Source organism: Ictidomys tridecemlineatus, unplaced genomic scaffold (assembly GCF_052094955.1).
Source record: "Ictidomys tridecemlineatus isolate mIctTri1 unplaced genomic scaffold, mIctTri1.hap1 Scaffold_259, whole genome shotgun sequence".
Lineage (NCBI taxonomy): Eukaryota > Metazoa > Chordata > Mammalia > Rodentia > Sciuridae > Ictidomys > Ictidomys tridecemlineatus.
Window position 1 is genome coordinate 284,188 of NW_027522254.1, and position 18,755 is coordinate 302,942.

An 18,755-nucleotide genomic window follows, 5' to 3' on the forward strand; every position below is an offset into this window, starting at 1 on the left:
GGGGGACATGCAGGTCCAGTTGGAGAGTGTGTCCCACTTGGCCCCAGCCAGTGACTGCCATGTGGGAAGAGTTGCTGTGTCTTCAGAAGAGGCAGAAGAGGCGCTGTGAAATAGCCCCATTCTAAATGTTAGCCCTGATTCAAAATGGGTGGACCAAACAAACCACATCTCCAGGTTCATCTTGGCTCCTGGGTGTCTCTTGTTGATGGTTGCCCTGAAGTCTGTGAGGGGACAGATTTCAACACAGTGTCACTGAGGTCAGAAGCCCCTCTGGGCCCATTCACTGTGGCACGATGGTGCTTGGGGTCAACAGATGAGCACTTGAGAAGTAGGAGCCCAGCCTTGGGAACCCAGGCTGGGAAGCCACCGTCCTACCAGGAGTCTGGCCAGCCAGGCAAGGGCAGCAGACCACAGAGGGGCTGGTGTGGCTGGGACAGGAGCACCTGGCTTGGGGCAGTCAGACGAGGAGGTGCACCTGTGGCCTTTATCCCACGCCCTGCCTGAAACCTGTTTGGCTGGATCCTGGTTCTGGGAATCACAGTCCACCTGAGAGCTGCCCAGTGAGCACCCCTGCCTTCAGTGGGGCCAGGACCCTGAGCAGGACTGATGTATCCACAGTGCCATCTTCTGATGATGAAGTCACCTGTGCTGTGTGCCTTCATCCCTGAGTGTGACAGTGCCTGCGAATATTTTGTGTGTAAGATACATTGGTAAGAGATGGGTTGTTTCTTCACGTTGACTAGTCTAGAAAACCAACAGAACTTGCTGTTGACTCCAGCTGCCTGTTTACATGGAGTCCCTGCAGGTCAGCAGGAGGGAGTCTGCAGCCTCCACTCTGAGCGCCTGGTGTGGCACCCCTCCTGTCGCCACCTTCCCTTGTACCCTCTGCTCTTCCCTCTCCATTCATTTCTGTCGTGCTCCCTGGTTGGGCGGGGGGGCAGGGCTGAAGGGAGCTTTGGTGCATAGTGACAGGCAGTAGGACTTCCCACACTGCCCTGCCTCCTGGGCCCCCTGCTCTCCTCACCATGGTCAGGTTACCTCTCTGTCTTTTCCTGGGATTGCCATAGAAATGCCTTTTGTTTTCCTGAATTTGGATTCTAGGAAGGGACAAAACAAAATCTGCTTTCCTGTTCCTGGGAAGTTCTTCCTCTTCCTTCTCCCAGTTCACCAGGCTCCTGTGGCACGAGGACACATCGGGATCCTGTGACCACGCATGAGCTTGCCTGCCTCCTGTTAGGTCAGGGGTTCCTCAGGGCAGGGTCTCACTAAAGTCTTGTTGAATAAAGGAAAACCCAGTTTATCTTCTTACAAGCATAGATCTAGTTGCAGGGTGAAAGTAGAAGAAATTGAATTTAAAGGTCAACTTTTTTTGAAGATCTGAGGCATGTGATGAAGAAAGATCCACGTTAAGATCAAACCTTCTTTTCAAGAACCATGTTAGGAAGATGGGATGAGTGCTTTATAACACGTTTAAAAGAAGGAAGTGGTTGGGGAGGAAATGTTGAGGTTTTGTGTTTCCTCAAAGATAAGTTGAGTAACAGTTTTTAACATACCACCTTTTGGGATCTCTGCTATTCATAATCTTTGTCATCCTTTACCAAAAAATGAGTTTTACAGTGTACAGTTTTACTTGTACCATCCACTTTTATTTATTTATTTAAATATGTATTTTTTTTAGTTGTAGTTGGACACAATACCTTTATTTACTTATTTTTACAATAGTTGTAGTTGGACACAATACCTTTATTTACTTATTTTTATGTGGTGCTGAGGATCGAACCCATCGCACATGCTAGGTGAGCGCTCTACCACTGAGCCACAAACCCAGCCCCATGTACCATCCACTTTTTTTAAAAAATTTCTTTTTAGTTGTAGATGGACACAATGTCTTTATTTTTTAAAATATTTCTGTGGTGTTAAGAGCCACAGCGGAAGGGGTCCCAGCAAACTTCCAGTTGCCAGCTGATGATTGGCTCACAGCGGCCCCAGCAAACTTCTAGCTACCAGCTGATTGGCTCCTCTGGAGTGATGCTCACTGTGCTGTTTCCCTGCCCTTTCAGACCATGGAGCTGCTCATTGGGGGACTTTTTGGCTCCGCCCACGTGATCCAGCCAATCGGCCTCAAGAGCAGGAGGAGTGGGGGAGGTTGAGAGGCTTGTGGGAAGCCTGTGGTGGCAGTTGGGCTCTGAGGGTTTTTCCTGAGGAGCTGTTTTGTTTGGCCTGTGTGGTTCTAAAAGTAAATTTTGTTTCTTTTGACAAGTGGCTCCTGAATTGTGCCCAGCCAGACTACAGCACTGTGGTACTGAGAATGGAACCTGGGGCCTCACGCATGTGAATTAAGTGCTCTACCACTGTTACAACCCCAGCCCGTGTACCATCCATTTTTTAAAAAAAAAATTATAATAATTTTATTTTTATACCACATTGTTAATTTCTTCAAATAGTGTAATTTAAAATATTTTCTTTCTGGGGCACCAAGGATTGAACCCAGGGGCGTTAACCATTTAACCAGACTGACAGCCCTTTAAAATTTTCTCTAAATTTTATTTAGAGACAGGGTCTTGCTGAATTGCTTAGGGCCTTACTAAGTTGCCAAGGCTGGGTTTGAACTTGTAATCCCCCTGCCTCAGCCTCTTGAGCTGCTGGGATGACAAGTGTGCCCCCTGCATCTGGCCTCCGTAGTGAAACATTGAACAATTAGGCCGTGCAGAATGCATGTATGAATGTCACATTACACGTGTACACTGTGTAGATGAGTGGGAACATGTGAGGGGCAGAATCCAAGTGGGTCTGTCATCTCATGCCAGTGTTTCTATCTGTGTGGCTTTTCCTTGACTTTCGTTTAGTTGTTTTCCCTCATTATTTTTTTCCTGATTTTTAAAATTAGAGCTTTATAGTTTTACATAGTAGTTGGCTTCTTCCCAACAAACTCATACATGCCTGGAATCAATTTTGGTTCATGATCCTCCCCTTTTCCTCTGTTCTTTCTGCTCTCCCTCCCCTCTCCTGTTCTCCTTCCTCTACTCTACTAGACTTCCTTTCACTTATCTATTAATTTTTATTTGATTGACTTTTTATGATATTCTAGCCTCTCCCCTTTTCTGTTATTTTACTCTGGCTTCTACATAGGAGAGAAAACATTTGGCCTTTGAGTTTCTGAGGTTGGCTTTTTTCACTTAGCACGATAGCCTCCATTTCCTTCGTTTACTATGCCGTAATTTCATTCCTTTTTAATGGCTGTGTAGAACTCCATTGTATGTATATACACCACAATTTCTTAATCCTTTCATCTGCTGACAGGCATCTGAGTTGATTCCATAATTTAGCTACTGTGAACTGTGCTGCTACAAACATTGATGTGACTGTGTCTCTGTAGTATGCTGATTTTAGATTTCTTGGAAAATACCCAGGAGTGTGACAGCTGGGTTGTATGGTGGTTCCATCCCTAGTTTTTTGAGGACTTTCCATTCTGCTTTCCAGAGTGCCTGTACTAGTCTGCAGTCCCATCAATAAGCTGCCAGTGTATCTTTTCCTCTGCAACCTCTCCAGCATTTATTGTTTTCTGTATTCTTGACCATTGCCATTCTCATTGGAGTGAGATGGAATCTTAGTGTAGCTTTTGGAAAGTTATCCTGATATTTTGACCCTTATTTTATTCCTATACAGTGCTGAGAATCGAACCCAGTGCCTCACACATGCTAAGCAAGTGCTCTACCACTGAGCCACAGCTCCTGCCCCCTTAATGTAGTTTCAATTTGCATTTCCCTGACTTCTAGAGATGTTGAACATTTTAAAAACGTATTTGTTGGCCATTTGTGTTTCTTCTTTTGAGAAGTTACTTTGAGTTCCTTTGCTCACTTATTGATTGGGTTATTTATTTTTTGGTATTAAGTTTCTGACTTCTTTGTGTCTTCTGGATACATATCCAGTCCCCTCCTGGAATAGTAGCTGTCCAAGATCTCCCATTGGAGGCTTTCTTCACATTCTTGTTTCCTTTGCTGTGCAGAAGCTTCTTAGTTTGGTGGCATCCTGTTTTTGATTCTTGTTTTTTTTTTTTTTTGATGCTTTGAGGGTCTTGTTAAGGAAGTCAGTGCCAGCACCTATGATGGAGTGTTGACCCACCTTTCCTTCTAGCAGTTGTGAGGTTTCTGGTATATTTCCTAAGTCTCATTTTGATTTGAATTTTGTGAAGGGTGAGATGGGGGGTCTAATTTCATTTTTTTTACATATAACTATCCAGTTTTCCCAATACCATTTATTTAAAAGGCTGCCTTTTCTTTAAGATATATTTTTGGCACCTGTCAAATAGCAAATGGCTGTAGGTATGTGGATTTGCCTCTGTGCTATATATTTTTTTTTATTTCTAGGGATTGAACCCAGGGGAGTTTAACCACTGAGCCACATCCCCAGCCCTTTTTATTTATTTATTTTTTATTTTGAGACAGGTTCTCACTAAGTTGCTTAGGGCCTTGCTAAGTTGCTGAGGCTGGCTTTGAACTTGCCATCTCCTGCCTCAGCCTCCTGAATTACTGGGATTGCTGAATTACTGAATTACTGCTTTGCTTTTCTTGCTTAGTATTGCTTTTTATTCTTCCAGATCAATTTAAAAAAATTTTCCCCTAATTTTGTGAAGAATGTCATTGGTATTTTGAAGGGGATTGCAATGAATCTGTACATTGCTTTTTTTTAGTATGGCCATTTTGACAATATTGCTTCTGATTTATTAATTTATTTTTGCAGTGCTTGGGATCAAACACAGGACCTCACATACAGCGACACACATGCTGTACAACTGAGCCACACCTCTAGTCCCAGCAAAGGTTACTGAGCACAGAGTGTGTGTGGAAACCTGCAGTTCCACAGTGACAGTTTGAACTCCGAGAAGATTATTGTCCTGTCCATCTGAATATGTATCATCTATTAGTATATTCCTTATAATTTATTTCCAGCAGCTTCTGAAAAGCTAATTAGCCTCTTTTAAAAAGGCAGTAAGTAAATTCATCATATCAAGAAAAAAAGAGCAATGAATGTATGTCCTTTCAGAATCTCCCTCTGTGCTTTCAGCTGCCTCAGTCTGGAGTCGCAAGGCACCTATGGGCTTGTCAGCATTCAGACTCAAGTCAGGAACATCTAACTCAAGCACTTGAAATTGAATGAAAGAAAATATTAAGAATATAAGGCTGAATATTAATGAAACTGAGAATTGAAAGATACTTAGTAAGATATATTTAAAGTAATGGGCTTCTTAATAAGATATTTAATAAGATATATACAAATTCATAAGCTCCATTAAAAGATATTTTATTATATATAATATATGTATATATATATATAAAGTCAGACCCATTAATATATTGCTGCTGTTAAATATGTTGATTGATATTTTTTTCTGAGTTTGATAACCTACACTGTTGCATTATTTCAAATGGAATATTATATGCATACACACAAACACATATCAACATGTAAAAATTTGTTCTAGACTTTCTAAATTATTCATTATTCCTGAATGTTTACTTTGCAGGAGTTTTCTTTTTATAGATTATAAAATATAATTGTATAGAAATGTGGATCTTGTGTTACTTGGTCTAAGTTTTCCCAAATAGATGACTTTGAAATAATGAGAGGGACCTGAACATGGGAATTCTGAGTTTACTAAAGTTTTCATCGAAGGCTTTTGTTATTTTTTGGGTACCTGGGATTGAACTCAGGGGCACTGGACCACCTAGCCACACCCCCTGCCCTATGTTGTATTTTTTTTAGACAGAGGTCTCACCAAGTTGAGAAGCACTTGGCTGTTGCTGAGGCTGGCTCTGAACTCACGATCCTCCTGCCCCAGCCTTCTGAGCCACTGGGATCATAGGTGTGTGCCACTGAGCCTGGCACTTACCTAATGCTTTAAAGTATTAAAGTAGCATCTTCTCTACTCAGTCTTCAGTTTCAAAAAACTAACTGGGCAAGGCAAGTAAATCAGAAACTGTATATAACAATGCTTACATCAAGTAGTCTTATAAAATTCTAGTTAAATGTATTTGGATATGTAAGGGTCCGGCGGAGCGTCGGAGAAAGAGACCACACAAGAGACTGGCTCCATGCAATTGGCAAAAGGGGATTTATTGAACCAGTATGCTGGGGCTCAAGGCTCACTCAGGAAGGGAGAGCAGCCCAGAGCCCAGAGCAGAGGTCAAGAGGATCTTAAGTACACTTTTTGGAGAGGGTGGGGGGCTTTGCATACATCAGAACAAATCATCATGAGGTGCGGGAAAATTGAACAACATCTCTGAGTCAGGATTAGTACATACATTGGCGGGAACAACCTGGGCAGAAGTGATTGGTCATTTCTAAGCGGGGTACAAATTTAAACTGATTGGTTTTTGAGCCTAGAGGCTTACATGCCATGTTACCTGGAGCACTTAGCTATTAAACAACCAGGGAATCAATGGAGATATTTACTGGGCAGTTCCAGCATTGTCCTAACAGCTACAGAGATTACAGGTTCTGGGGGTAGCAGAAGAAATTTAACAATACCTAGTCTTTACTTTTTAGCCCAGGCCTTGCCATTTAGAGACCTTACAATGCCCGGTCTTTTACACTTTAACTCAGACTTTTGCAGCTTAGAATCAGCTTAGAAATTTTACCTTTACAGGTACTTCCTATATTAGTTAACATTTATGCATCTTTAATGTAAATGAATTTTGTTCAGCAGCGTGTTCTAAAGTCACCCATCTATGTTTTAATTTAATTCCACATTGTCATTAAAGCATTCAGACCTTTAATTCCTAAAGCATTCCTAATTCCTATTTTTCTCACAGTATATGAGCACTAGTTGATAACACCAAATTACAGTTAATATTTTTATAAATATGAAATTTTATATAAAATATAAAATTATATTTAAGTATAAGCTCATATTTGAAATTTTTGATTGTTTTTAAAGGAATGGAAGTTTCATTATTTTTGCACATGGTTTTCTACTATTGCTATTCATAATACATCCTAATTTAGTTTTATTAATTAATAGGAGAAAGTACTTGATTGTTTTTATAATGAACTCTCTTATAATGCTATTAACTTCAAGAATGTAAAACCTAACTTGCCTCAGTCTGATTTACGTAAGGTAATATATTCTTTTGTACAATAAAAGGTCCACAGATCAGATGGGCCCTAAAGAGGGTCCAGTCTTGAGGTTAATAGTATTGTTCAAGGCCCAAGATCTTTCCACTTCTTTGCTCTGCTCACACTATTCCCGAATGTTTTCCTGCTTCTCTTTCACTGTTAATGGAGTAAGGGGAACACATACCCACTTCCTCAGCCCACAACATAAACTGTAAGCCCTCTTCCCACAAATATATGCCCCCCCAGTCTAATTATGCCAAGTGTTTGTTATGGACTTCTCCTTTACTATAGATATTGTCAGGAGAATGCCATGAGCTGATTGGCTTTATGTGAATCAAAATTATCCCAGGTGTTATGGTTTAAATGTGGTGTCCCCCAAAAGCTCATGCGAGATAGTGCAAGAAGATTTGGAGGAGAAATGATTGGGATGTGATCTCCTTTTCATGAGTCCCTGAGGAAGAAGTGGATACTGAATAGTATTGGACCATATAAAGAAAAAAGAGAGATTGGCTTATATAAACAAAATATGATATATGTGTCCAGTAGAATATTATTTGACAATAAAAAGAAGCAAAGTACTGATGCAGTTTAAAACATGGATGAACTACAAAAATAGTATGGTAAGTTTAAAAAGCCAGTCAAAGAAGACCATATGTTATATTATTCCATTTAACAAAGTGTTTAGAATAGCCATGTCCATACTTCTAATGAATATAAGTACTCTCTTGGAGGTGATAAAAATGTTCTAAAATTAGATTATGTTCATAGTTGTACAACTTTGTAAATATGTTAAAACCATTAAACTGTATACTTTAAATGAGTGAAGTTTGTTTTATAAATTATATATCAAAAAAGTTGTTAGACTAATAGGTGCTGATATATAAACAGTACTGTTACTTGAGTTATGATTTTCATAGTACTAGGATAATTTTTCTTCTAGGTCCATGGGACAGTAGGAGAACCCTGGTGGATTTGGGTGGAAGATCCTACAAATGATCATATTTATCATTCAGAGTATTTTCTAGCTCTTAAAAAACAGGTGAATATAACCTTATTATTTAGCTATCATAAAAAAATACATAAACAATTTTTGTTTTTTACTATCTCTCTGATTTCAGAGTGCCATGAAAGTTTTGTTATGTTCTGTTTTCCTGTTTTGTTTCAAAGGAACACGGAGATTCAGTGTGACAATATTGATTATTCAGTTTGATCCTAGTTCAAGAAATACATTTATAATCTTTACCATGGTTTAAGGCATGGCTTCTAGAGGCGTGGAATATATAAAATAAGGGGGGTAAAATAATTTCCTGCAAAATAATAAATTGCTTAGTGAAAAGATCATTCCTTGTAAAATTATCTGTAAAGACTCAATTGTTGCTACATCTTTAACTCATGTTTTATTTGTAATTTCTCTTTTTATCAGAGAAAGCAAGCTTCTGATTGAAAATCTTGACTAGATAGCAATAGTATTTTATAGCAATATTTTCTTTTCATGCATTTATCTTCTTGATAACCATGTAACCTATATATTTTAAGAGATTTCAGATATTTCACTTAAGATACTGATCAGATTTAAAGAAAAATATTAAGTAAATAATAATATGGTACTTGAAATTATAGAAATCATGAAATAATTGCATGAATCATGTTTGGGAAATTCTGATAATGAATCAAACTGGTAACATGTCATAATGATAACATATATATAAATAATATAAAGTTAGTATAATTTTTTACCTTCTGTTATGTCAAATAATCCTCAGAAGGAAATCACCTACAAGTTACTGTAGTACCTGAATATCTGAGCTATTTAGAAATACAACATAGTTTATTTTTATTACATCTGGTATAGATACTATTAAGAATTGACTACTAAGAACTTTATTTATTTTAGACTTTATTTCACATTAGGTCATTAGTAAAGAAGCTTAACTACTGGTATTTGCAATCCCTATTTTTGAACCTTTGCTTTCCCAATACTATATCCAAGCAGTTTCTGATAGATGGTTAGGAGCAGAGGCTGTTTGATTATCAGCTTCCAACATCTGATTCTACCAGACAGGCATCAGACCCATACAGGTAACAAATTGAACATTAATGTGTTGATGTGAATTATTGACTTCCCAAAATTGTTATTTTAATTAATGTTGACAAGTATAAAGTTGTTTTATTCTGAATCAAAGTCCAACTTACTTGACAAAATTGTTTCTAAAATGTATGTTCAAAATTTTCAAAATCAAATATGTATATGTAGATAGTCAAATTGTGGACCTTTAATTTTTGTTCATTTAAGCTCCAAAAGCATGAAAGTAGGCTTAGTCAATTCTGATAATCATAGTAATGTGGAGAGTTACTATTTCTGAGTTACTGGACTTTCATCTGTACATATAATCATTATTTCTCCATATAGCCTTCCTTTTTCATTGCAATTGTCATTTATCATTTAATCTGTATTCTCTGTTAAAGTTTTGAGATATCTCTTTTTTCTTACATTTAGTCCAATTCACATAAACTTAATTCTAGTACAGGTTATCTTTTATCCAAAATTTTTAAAACCCGAAGTGTTTCAAATTTTACATTTTTTTTTTAGATTTTGGAATGTTTGTATATATATAATAAATTATTAAAAGGGATATATAGTAAGAGCATTCAGCAGCATTTTTTATTGTTGTAATGTATAAACTCTAGGTTTTCATAAAATGAACAAATGCCTTTCTATTTTGATTTATTAAAAAAGCAAAATTTCATGAATAAATATTTGCAGTGATACTTTCAAGTACCCCTGAAATCTATTTCAAAAACATCTTGAAACTAGTATACTAATTTCATTTTTTGAGAATTCATAATTGATGAGTATTGATTTTCAGAGGTCCTTAATTTACTTTACAGACATAAATTAGGAGTCATATTTTCTTTCCCATGTATATTTCAGACAAACTGCTTGACTTTTCAGAATAAAAATGTTATTCTGACTACTTTAAATAGCATGCTATTTGACAGTCCTTTCAGAAGTGAAAGGAGACCTAAATATGACTTTATAATCTTTCATTTTGTCAAATGTACACCTTATTCATACTATTCATTGAGATACTCTTTATACTACATCTCAATTTCTCTTTGATATCTTGGCATAGCAAAACCAAAAAAATGTATCAAAATAGAATGATATTGAGACTGTATAATCTAGTAATCTACTTATTGCAGAGGGTCTTTCTGGTCTTATTTCATCAAATGTGTTTATGTGATATCTAGAATCTCATAAGTTCAAAATATGTGGAAGTGATGATGTTTTAACTTAAAATATATGCTTCCAATATCATTGCTAGGTTTCTTTCTTTTAGTAAAGTACTTAATTCCACATATATTAGCATTATATGTTAATGTCAATTTAATAATTTTTTTCTTAAGCAACCAAATACATATCAACCTATTTATATAATTAGCTGATGTAGTATAAACATACCATCTAGGTAAAATCACTGTAATAGATCATCTTAATTTAACATTGTCAATAACTGTGCATTTGACATTGTACAATGTTTAATTTTTAGTCTTTTATTTAAAAAATATGTTTGATTAACATTGCATGCCTTATCATGCAATGTCTTCCTCCTTCCTGGATTTCCAGAGCTACGGAAAATTTAAACAATCATAATCAGACATAGAGAGTATGAAGTTAGCTCTCAGCTATCCTTGTAATAGAGTAGAGCAATGGTTGGGGAAAAGATAACTTCTTAAAGTCATCTTTTTATTTGTTTTTCTTTCCTTTAGGGACAAGGTACCCAGGATTGAACCCAAAGGGCACTTAACCACTGAAGCACATCCCCAGTCTTTTTATTATTATTATTATTTTGAGAGATAGGATATCACTAAATTGCTGAGGCTGTCTTTCAACTTGGGATCTTTCTGTCTCAGCCACTGAGCTGCTAGAATTACAGGCCTGTGCCACCATGCCCAACTAAGTTAGTTTTTGATTTTAAGTATATTTTTTAGAAGAAAATTTACCATATTTTTCATTTTGCAACCATACTATAAAGGTCAGATCAAGGTGTCCTCTTAACTGATTTTTTATATCTTCTTTTTTAAGCTTTGTAATAATTATCTAATTTATTCAGCACCCAGTCCATATAATGAGAAGCAACCAAATCTAGTGTCTTTCAATACATAAATTTACTTTACAAACATAAATTTCCCCAATGATTAGTGAAAGTAAGAAGACCTGTACACTTTAAGGAGAGTTTTTGTTTTATTTTATTTTGTTTTACTCAGTCATGCTGTGTTCTGAAACTACTATCCTTGTTCCTTCCTGAATAAGGCTAAATTCATTTTTGTTTCCATTGGCTATACCAAAAGATCCCTCAGCTACTCAGGATTGGTCAGTGTGTAGCAGATCAAATCTGTTGTTAATGACCCTTCCAATACTGCTGTTTACAAATGGTTTTCCTTGATTTATTTTTGTACCATAACATACATACCTTCATGTACTTTTATTCAAGTTATTTCCCTTTTTGGAAGAGAAATATATAGTTGGTTTATAGGGGATTCTTCAATAAAAGTGTTCTATTTATCAGTTATGTTAAATGTAGTGACTGAATAAGATGTGTCACTGGTGTATAAGAATTTATATTAAATATGTTCTTCTCTAGAGATAATTAGGAAATGTTATTCTTTAAAATACAGTATTCAGTATTGTGCATGTTTTTTCAGTTTTTTTTTTTCAGAAGTACCTGTTGGATCTTTTCAGAATTACTGGATCTTCAGCCTTTGCCAATTATGGCTTTGGGATGTAAAGCATATGAAGCCCTGTACAACTTCAGCCACTTTAACCCTGTGCAGACACAAATATTTCATACACTGTTATCACACAGACTGTAGTGTCCTAGTTGGAGCACCCACTGGATCAAGAAAGACTGTTGCAGCTGAATTAGCTATTTTCAGAGTCTTCAACAAGTATCCCTCCTCAAAGGTATGTTGAACATATTGTGTGCTTATTATATTCAATTAGAAAAGATAGTTAATGTCTCTAAACTAGCCAGGTCCAAATATCCTGACATACCCTGGTGAATAGCTTTGTTATACTCTCAGTGAATTTTCCAGGGGGCCATATCAGTATTAAAATAATTTGTTGCAAAAAACTTGATATCAACTTTGGAGGCTTCTAGGTGAATTTCTCATGTATATAGTGCTCACACATCCTCATATCTATAATTCATGGGTACTTCTTTTATGAGGTAATTAATTCTTAGCTGTACTTGTTAGGTATATAATGATTCATAATCATTCTTTGGATATGAATGAAATGCTAATACTTTAAAACACTTCATTTATACACAGGAAATATAGACATAATTTATGCTACATTCCTCCAAATATTGATATTATCAATTAATGTCAAATAACACCGGAATCAAATAAGTATTGATTTTTATTTTTTTTTAAAAAACATAATATTTAGTAAATTTTCCCCAATACTATTTTATTTTTAATAAAAATGATTTATATTTGAGGTGTTCAATGTGGTACTTAAATATACATATAAATTATAAAATAATTGCTAGAATCAAGATAGCTAGATATCTATCACTTCAGATAATCACATATTTTTGCAGTGGGAACATTTAATATCTAGTTAGCAAATTTCAAGTCTATTAATACGATATTATTAAATACAGTCACCCTTCTGTACCTTAGATGTCTAGAACTTGTTTTACATAAATGAAACTTTGTATCCTTTAAGCAATATCTCCTCTTATCTCCCACTTTCACCCCCTCTTAACCATTATTTTAATCTGCTTCTATGAATTTGACTTTTTTATTATTGCACCTGTTAATGAAATTATTCAGTGTTTTGTTGTTTTCAGCTTATTTCTCTTAACACAATGTATAGTATTGCAAATGGCAAGATTTTATTCTTTTGAAAAGCTGAAAGATCTCCCATTGTGTTTCAGTTTCTTTTTTCATCCATCTTGGGTCACTTAGACTGTTTCTTTTTCTTGGCTTTTCTAATCAATGATGTAATAAACATAGAGTGTACATGTCTTTGGGATATTGATCTCTGTATTCAAAAGTAGAATTCTCTGTATTCAAAAGTAGAATTTCTATGATGATGATGATGATGTTTTCCATGTGTAATTTCTTAAGGCTGTCCATGTGTATTTTCCATAATGGCTTCCCCAACTACATTTCTACCAGCAGTGTGTAGCAGTTTCCTTTTCTCCACATCCTTGCCAATACTTTCATTGTTTTAATAATATTCGTTCTAACAGATGTGAGGTGTTGACTCATTGCAATTTTTTAAAAATATTTATTTTTTAGTTGTTGTTGGATACAATACCTTTATTTTATTTATTTATTTTTATGTGGTGCTGAGGATCAAACCCAGGGCCTCTCACATGCTTGACGTGTGCTCTACCACTGAGCCACAACCCCAGCCCTCACTGGGATTTTGATCTACATTTCCCCAATGATTGGTGAAAGTAAGCACCTTTTCATGTCTGTTAGCCATTCTGTATTTCAACAGAATGATATCTATTGGCCTCATTTGTCCCTCCACCTTTTTTTTTTATAATAGAATTTTTAGCCTTTTTGTTCTTGGGCTATATAAGTTCCTTTTAGGTTTTGGATATTAACACCTTACTAACATCTGCAAGTATTTTCTCCTATTACATATGTTATTTTTTTAATTCATTGATGGCTTCCTTTTCTGTGCAGAAGGTTTGTAGCTTTGTTTATTTGTACCTTTTTTTTCCCTGTGTTCTTGGGAACTTATTCAAAAACTCATTGCTAAGACCAGTGTCAAGATCTTTTTCCCTGTTTTCTTCTAGGAATTTTATGGTTTCAGATCTTACATCTAAGTTTTTAGTAAATTTCGAGATGATTATTGCATATGGTGTAAGACAAGGTTCCAGTTTCATTCTGTTAAATGTAGATGTTCAGTTTTCTCAACACCATTTATTGAAGCCTATCCTTTTCTTTCTTAGTATTCTTGTCAGATTAGTGACAGGATGTGTGTTTATTTCTAGACTCTATTCTGTTCTGTTGGTCTATGTATATATGTTGGTGCCAGCACCATACTATCTTAATTATTGAAGCTTTGTACTATAATTTGTAGTCAAGAAGTAGAATGCCTCTAACTTTATTCTTTCTCAAGATTTATTTGGTTTTTTGGTTCTTCATGGTTCCTTAATAATTTAGATTTTTTCTATCTCTAAGAAAACTGCTATTGGCATTTGTTAGGGATTACATTGAATCTGAAGATTGTTCTGGGTAGTTAGTTTCTTACTTTTTTCAGTTAAACATTTAATTTTATTTTATATGCTTATAAAACAGCATAATGTGACTCAGATTGCAATAAAGTCTACTTTACTGGAAAGTGGAAGCTGGAAAAGGAGACTGTGATCCAGAATGGGTAGACACTTTTTAATTCTTTATGATGGCAAGTTTCACAACTTCACTGGACCTTTAGTCCTTGGTGAAATAGATGAACTGTGATTGCACACGTTTATTCTGGTTCTCATGGTTGAGGATTTTTTTCTGTTGTTGTCAGTACTACTTGAATAAATGTAGGAACAGGGCAAACTTAATTTAACTAAATAAAACTCCAAAGAAAACATAATGATTTCATTACATGAAATCAATCAGGGGCTTCTAAATTTTTCCACAGTTTGTCAAAGAAAGAAAATCAGGTTTTTGTTCTACCCCCACTACCAATTTATTGTGTGACACAAGGGACATCACAACTTCTCTGGAACTTTTTCCTAAAAAATTGTATTAAATCATTTCTAAAGTCCCCATTATTTCTGAAATTCTAGAATTCTTTGATTTCAGCTATAACCTTATGAAAAAGAAAGGTTTTTTTTCTTTTTATCATTATTATTTTTTACATGAGGGTAGAGTATATTTTGAAATATTATACATACATAGAATAAGTGTAACTTGTTACAATTAGGATACTGTTATTGTGGTTGTACATGATGTAGTGTTATACTGGTCATTTATTTATATATGAGGATAGGAATGATATTCCATATTTCCTATTGCATTCACCCCCTCCCTTTGCTTCATTTCCCTTTGTCTAGTCCAGTGAATTTCGAAACCCCACTCCCTTTGTTGTGACTTATCATCCACGTATCAGAAAGAACATTATGCCTTTGAATTTTTGTGACTGACATTTAATTTAGAGTGATATTCTTTAGTTCCATCTACTTACAAGCAAATGCCATAATTTTATTCTTCTTTATGACTAAGTAATATTCAATTGTGTATATATACCACAATTTTTTCATCCATTCATCTCTTCAAGTGCACCTAGGTTGGTATCATAGCTATTTTGAATTGAGCTGCTATAAACATTGAAGTAGCTGTGTTACTGTAGTATGCTGATTTTAAGTCCTTTGGATATAAATAAAGGAGTGGAATAACAGAGTCAAATGGTAGTTCCATTCCAAGTTTTCTTTTTTTTAATTATTTCTTACATACATGACAATAGTGGAGTGCAATACATTCATAATTTTTTGCATTACGATTCTTAATACACCTTTATACCACAATTTATCAAATCTCTGTATTTATAGTGTTGACTCTAGCTCAGCAGTTCCTTCGACACAGAATGTACAACCAGTCCAAGTTTTCTAAGGAATCTCCATACTGCTTTCTGAGTGTTTGCACTAATTTGCACTCCCACCAACAATGTATGAATGAACCTCTGCCATTCTGACTGGGGTGAGATGGAATTTCAGTGTAGCTTTGATTTGTTTTTCTCTAATTGCTAGAGATGTTGAACATGTTTTTTCATATATTTTTTGACCATTCATATTTTTTTTTCTTCTGAGTAGTGCCTGTTTAGTTCCTTAACCCATTTGTCAATTGGGTTATTTGTTTTTGTTGTTGTTGTTGTTATTATTTACTTATTTATTTGGTTAAGTTTGTTGATTTCTGTATATATCTTGGAGATCAATGCTCTGTCTGACATGCTGGTGGCAAAAATTTTCTTCCATATTGTAGGCTCTCTGTTCACATTCTTGATTGTTTCCTTTGCTGTGAAGAAACTTTTTATTGATTTTTTATTGATTCTTTATTTTATTTCTTGTGCTTTAGCAATCTTATTGAGGAAGTCCTTTCCTAAGCCAACATGGTTCAGCATTGTAATGCATTCTGCTGTCATATATTTAAAAAAATCAAAAGGAAAAGTTAATACTCTAGTTTGAGACATTTTTTATACAAGTGCTATTTTAGTGAATAACGTATTTTATAAAATTGGAACAGCTAAAATGTATGACTGGAATTTTTAAGATCTGCATTAATCCCACTATTGGGAGTTTCTATTTCTGTCATTCCTGAAATTGCACTATAAAGTTGCACAAATTTCTTTCACATTTATTTACTTTATTCAGTTACATAACTATAGGATCATAGATGTTTGTTTTATCCTATTGGTTAAACTTCCTTGCTGTCATTTTTATTTTGCTTCTCAAATTGTCTCAGATTAAAATTTTCTGTAAAGACTGATTGATGTTCTAATTTTGTGCCTTTGTTCTCATTTAGATACATGGGTACTCTTAGTCATAGAAAGTATTGGCTCAACAGTTTTCCAAGATACAGCCCTCCTAGCGATTGAAAATTATATACTGCATTCATGGCACAGCAGCCTGATCCTGTCTTTTATGGATGGGGCTTGGTACACCACCTCTATAAATTTCCTCTGCTGTCATTTTACTATGAAACCTTAGGAAGATCACTTAAACCCTGATGTCTGAGTTAAAATAATATCTTACAAGCATGAAGCATTATTAATCGTCATAAAGTAAAACAATAAGTTGGGGACTCAAGTAAATAAATCTTAGGATTCTCATGGTTAGTAGGTTTTCTATATCCTTACTGTGTCATAGTGACTTAACATTAAAAATTTTTTATTCTCTTTATTTTATAGAGAGACTTCTGAAATTTGCAAAATAGACATTTAAAGTTTATTGGCAGGGTTTTTTTTTTAGTCTAAATTTCAAAATAGTACTTTGACATTCTTATTTTTATGACAACATCTAATAAATTAAAAATATATTACATTTCACATAGCCAATATTATATTTTTCTGTACTCTCTATAATTATAGAGATGCATAAGATATATGTGTGTGAACATGTATGTACACATATCAGAGTCGGAGAAAAGGAAAGTAAAGGACACAGAAACAGTTTTCCAGCCCTGGGTTTGGTCCCCAGCAGCACCAAAACAACAACAACAACAACAACAAAAGATGGGTAAACTCAAAAAAGGCCTTTCAATTGAGGATACTATAAGAGAGGACTATGTCTCATTGACAAATGCTTCCCATGTATAGTAAGGTACAGTGGATTGGTAGTGTATTGAAGAATGTCAGTTTTAGAATTGCAGAGTCAAATGCAGTTAGCAGTGAAAATAGTCCTAAGGTAGTATCAAATTTAACAAAAGAAGTACTTAGTCAAATCCTTAATCCAATACTTGCAAGAAATGTTTTGATACAGCAAATGACAGGTAATCTTCAGTACTACTCTTAGTAAAATTCTTTGAAATTTTTAAATGTTTATAATTAAACCAAATGAAAACAAAGGTTAGTGTAGCACAACAGGCTTTAGAAAGCTTTTTCAGATCATTCTTCTAAAAAGACAGGTAGATTATCAGTCAATAACATGTCTATCATAACATGTTTCAAAAAGTATCAATGGTTTGAACATATATTTGGAGGTTTTGTGTCACCTAAGATATGCTGGAAACTTTTCAATACCTGTAGCATCACTATTAAGATTACTTTGGCACAGTGCTTGGCATATAGTAGATATCAGTTTCAGAATGAAATAAATATTTCACTTTTCCTTTCTAGTTTTTTCATAAGAAAAAATTGTAAAGGATAGATTTATTCTATGTATATAGATTACCACTTATTTCAAGATTGTCTACCAAATCTGAATTTTCTACCAATAAATGTAGTCTCTGTTATAAATATTTGTGTAGTGCTATCAAATTCATAAAGAGCAGTGTAAACTCTAATCTGGCTGCTCTCCTGGCCAGATTTCCAGAAGCTAAGATCTTGCCATAAAAACCTGATGACGTTTTATTAATGGGTATTTAAAAGCAAATAGTTTTAAGAAATGAGCTTACTCTTGAATGATTTACTCTTACAAAGATTCACACAGTAGTTGAGAAAAGTCATCCTGGATAGTCAAAGGTACAGTTTAACTCCAAAGGATAATGACTAGAACATCCCCTAAAAGAAAGCACCATTCCCCACTAGGAAAACAGCACTGAGCTGGTGTATTTAGCATGTCCGAAACTAACACAAATGTGTGTATTTTGCAGTGTTAAACACCTTTACTTACTCTTGTGGATTTAAAAGCAATCTCCCTTCAAGGACTATAATATAATTTGGGAGGCTATTTTCTCATGGATGACTTTACCTGTAAGCTTTTGTATGACAATTCAGTGATGGTGTATTGATGATATGATGCTATTATGAAGGATCATTCTCCCCAAAGCTCCTCTCTGCATCCCCACATAACAACCCTTTTCCCGGTTGGGGCTGTAGGAAATGAGTAATGCTTAACCCATTTGTGTGATCAATTTACTTAAGCAGCTACTGTGAAATGTTAATCACAACTATAATTTGT

The 18,755-nt window shown here is 35.0% G+C and overlaps 1 pseudogene; it reads left to right on the forward strand.

Annotated features, from left to right (window-relative positions):
* Positions 1-18,755, forward strand: part of LOC144373140 (biotin--protein ligase-like) — a 66,694-nt pseudogene that overhangs the window by 28,506 nt on the left and 19,433 nt on the right.